We start from the raw sequence: 4,308 nt of genomic DNA on the forward strand, positions 1-4,308 counted from the left end.
ACTCTTTACCAATCTCCCAATCCTATTGAGATTAATGTGTCCAAGTCTCAAGTGCCAAAGATAGGCATTAGGAGAAACTTTTTGCCTTTTATTCTGAGTCTTAGCAGTTTTAAACATCTTAGTATTCAAAATAGCTTGAGCCTCAGTTGGTTTTAACACATACAAGTTGTTTTGAAGTTTTGCTGAACATATTTGAACACTTTTTGAGCTAATGAACACTTCATTAATATCAAAAGATACTTTTGAAGGAACTCTTATACAAGAGTAACTATGAGCGAAAACGGATCTTTCCAATCCATTGTGGCAGAATTTTCACATATACATTCAAACATACAAATATGCATTGATAACACTAAATTACTGACATGCTTAAAGGATAAATAAATAAAAGAGACCGAAAGAACTTACCAATTGAAGACTTTTCTTCACAAAACTCACTCTCTCCGTGAACGAACTCCTCTCGCTCTTGCTAGTCCAGCAAGTAATCGTCCAGCAACACCTCGGTCATCTACACGAACAGCTTCACATGAACAACGGGCAATGGGGGACCTTATGGATCTTTTGACCCCAACAAGTGAGGTCTAAATTTTTCAATTGCAAAAATTGCCGCTAAAAGTTCCTTCTCGGTGGTGGTGTAATTCGCCAGCTTGGAGTTTAATGTTCTGCTAGTATATGATGGGGTGTAACATTGTCTTTACTTTTTGTGCCAAGACTGCCCCCATCGCATATTCGCTGGCATCGCACATTAGCTCGAATGGCTTTGCTCAATCGGGTGCGATCAGAATTGGCATTGTAGTCAAAGCGTCCTTTAATGTTTTGAATGCAGTGAGGTAGTGTGAATCAAAATCAAAAGGTCTATCAGCTTCCAACAACACATTCAAAGGTCGAGCGATTTTAGAGAAGTCCTTTACAAACCTTCTGTAAAACCCCGCTGTTCTAAGAAACTCCTCAAAGCTTTCATATTTGCTGGAGGTGGAAGTTTTTATATAGCTTCAATTTTTTGCTTTATCCATCTCTAACCCATTCTTTGAAACCTTATGCCCAAGCACAATTCCTTCTTTGACCATAAAATGACACTTTTCCCAGTTCAACACCAGATTAGTTTCTTCACATCTTTTTAGCATTCTCCCAGGTTTTGCAGACAGATTTCATATGTTTGCCTATAGACTGAGAAATCATCCATAAAGATTTCAACTGAGTCTTCAAGGTACTCGGAGAAGATTGCCATCATACACCTTTGAAACGTACTGGGAGCATTGCATAGTCCAAAAGGCATGTGACGAAAGGCGAACGTTCCATATGGACATGTGAACGTGGTATTTTCTTGATCCTCTGGTGCGATCATAATTTGGTTATAGCCTGCGTACCCATCAAGGAAGTAGAAATAGTCATTCCCCACTAACTGGTCAAGCATTTGATCAATGAAAGGTAAGGGGAAATGATCTTTCTTTGTCGCCACATTGAGTTTCCTGTAGTCCATACAAATCTGTCAACCCGTGACGGTCCTCATGGGGATCAACTCGTTGTTTTCATTAGGAACTATTGTCATCCCACCCTTTTTGGGAACACATTGCACAGGGCTGACCCATGTGCTATCTGCGATAGGGTAGATAATGCTGGCATCTAACCATGATGATTTCTTTTTTAACAACCTCTTTCATCGCAAGGTTTAGTTTGCGTTGAGGTTCTATTGAGCCCTTCTGGTTTTCTTCAAGCCGAATTCGATGCATGCAATACGTCGGGCTAATACCTCTGATGTCTGCGAGCGTCCATACGATTGCTCTAATATATTTCTTTAAAACACTGAGCAACACGGTTTCTTTTTCTTCAGGTAAAGTAGAGGATATGATGACTGGTAAGGTTTCATTCTGGTCGAGAAATACGTACTTTAAGTGGGTTGGTAGAGTTTTTAGTTCTAGTGTAGATGGTTTCTCTAAAGAAGACTTTTGTGCTTTTCTTTCTTCATCCAAATTCAACATTTCTTCATTATTCAATATCTTTATTATCGCATTGAAAGTCTCTATGGATGCTGTCGTATCCTCTCTTTCTTTATTTTCTTCCTCAGACTCCCAATCTTCAACGCAAGTGTATTAATCATCGGAATCTGATAAGCCTTCCTCATCTGGGAACTTCATTGCCTTGATAATATTGAACCTGAGCTTCTTTTCGTTGATGGTCATTGTGATTTCTCCCTTGTGCACATCTATTTGAGCACAACTAGTAGACAAGAATGGTCGTACCAATATGATTAGAACATCTTTATCCGCCTCATATTCTAAGATAATGAAATCTGGAGGTAGTATGAATTTGTCTATTGTTACCAAGACATCCTTTGATTTCCCTTCAGGGTGTACCAAGGATCTATTGGCGAGTTGAAGAGTCACCATTGTGGGTGTTAACTGTCCTACATTCAATCTTTTGAAGATTGAAAGGGGCATTAAGTTTATGCTTGGCCCAAGATCGCATAATGCTTGACCAATATAGATTCCTCCTATTAAGCAGGGTATTGTGAAACTGCTTGGGTCGCGCATCTTTGGTGGGATGATAGTAGTGGATTCTTGTGTCAATGCCACCGTGGAGAATCTTCCCGTGCTTCTCTTCTTGAAGACAATGTCCTTAAAAAATTTGGCATACACCGGCATCTGCTCCATCGCTTCTATGAATGGAATATTGATGTGCAATTGTTTCAATATTTCTAGGAAGCGATGATACTAGCCTTCATCATTACATTTCTTTTTTAGTCTTTGAGGAAATGGAGGTGGCTATACTTTCAATGTTTCATGGTCTGGAGGCTTAGAGGTGATCGCATCTTCTGGTTCCATAGTTTCGGACTCCTTTGACTCAGTCTACGATAGAGGTTTCTTTGATTCAATCGCAGGTTGCTCCTTTGGCTTGGTCTTGCTAGGCTTCTTTCTGACTTCTATCACCGCCTTTCCACTTCTTAGTGTGACTGCTTGGCAGTGTTCTTTCCTTGCATTCCCTGGATTGCATGGAAGCTCAGTTGGGCTAGGCAATGTCCCTTGGGGTCTGCTCTTTAGCTCTCCTACAATTTGTCCTATTTTAATTTCCAAATTGCGAATGAATGTAGTTTGGTTTTGAAGGATTGTTTCATTCTTTTCGATGTATTGCTTCAACAAGTTTTCTAGGGATGATAGGGATGGTGTTTGAGAGCTGCTAGCTTGCTGTTGCTATTATCCATTAGTTCTATGGAAAAACCCTGGCGGTCCCTCTCTTTGAGCCACAGGCTGACTACCTTACTATTGGTTATTCTTCCAAGAAAAATTAGGGTGATTTCGCCACCCCGGGTTGTAAGTGTTTGAAAAAGGGTTGTTTTTGGCAAAGTAAACTAATTGAGGATTTCGTGGACATTCCTCGAAAGAATGCGATTCTTCACATATAACACCGTTGGTGCTTGTTTGCTCTATCGCATTGACTTGCCCATTTCGAGTTCCTGAATTTTTTATTGCGATGCCTTGCAACAAGTTTCTCATCATACTCATCTGATTTTGTAATGATGTGATGGCACCATTACTCACATTACCTTCTCTGGGTTTTGTTCTTTGATCACTTTCTTGCCAATCTTCGTGGTTTTTTTAGATGCGATCAAGAATATTCTTTGCTTCATCATATGTTTTGTCCAACAGACCTCCTTCTGCTGCCGCATTGGCAATTGTCTGCGATGCAAAATTGAGTCCATGATAGAATCTCCATCTGTAGGCAATTTGACAATTTATTGTGTGGGCAGCGCATACTAGTCTCTTGAATCTCACCCATGCGTCACTGAGTGATTCATCTTCTTCTTGTTCAAAATTGGTGATCAATTTTCTCCTTCTGGCATTCTCCCTGGGAGGGAAATACTTCTTCATAAACTTCTCCACAATTTGCTCCCATGACATTATCTATCCTGGTTTGGAGAGTAAGCCCATTTTCTTGCTTTATCACATAGTGAAAATGGAAATAACGTGAGTCGAACCTCTTCTGAGAAAATATTAGGGAACACAAAAGTGTTACAAATTTCAATGAAGCTTCGTAGATAGGTGTGCGGATCTTCACCACGCCATCTTTCGAACTGTCCTGCTATTTGTATCATTTGTAACATTACTGGCTTCATCTCGAACCTTGATCCATCCAATGCTGGTCTCATGATTCCTGGGGAGAAATCATACAAGTTTGGTGACGTATAGTCCCGGATGGGTCTATTGCGATCATTTTCCAGTAGGATAGGATTTTCCATTATGTTGTTTTCATTTGCTACTTATTCCTCAGGTTTTTCAGCCATTCTATGAATTCTTCCTTGTCGTTTACGTC

The 4,308-nt window shown here is 40.0% G+C and overlaps 1 non-coding gene across 1 annotated transcript; it reads left to right on the forward strand.

Annotated features, from left to right (window-relative positions):
- The first annotated feature begins 3,727 nt into the window (after nt 1–3,727).
- LOC120092312 lies at nt 3,728–3,833 on the forward strand. Its single transcript, XR_005486018.1, has one exon. It is a non-coding gene; the product is annotated as a small nucleolar RNA R71 (small nucleolar RNA).
- Nucleotides 3,834–4,308: the final 475 nt, after the last annotated feature.

Source organism: Benincasa hispida, chromosome 11 (assembly GCF_009727055.1).
Source record: "Benincasa hispida cultivar B227 chromosome 11, ASM972705v1, whole genome shotgun sequence".
Lineage (NCBI taxonomy): Eukaryota > Viridiplantae > Streptophyta > Magnoliopsida > Cucurbitales > Cucurbitaceae > Benincasa > Benincasa hispida.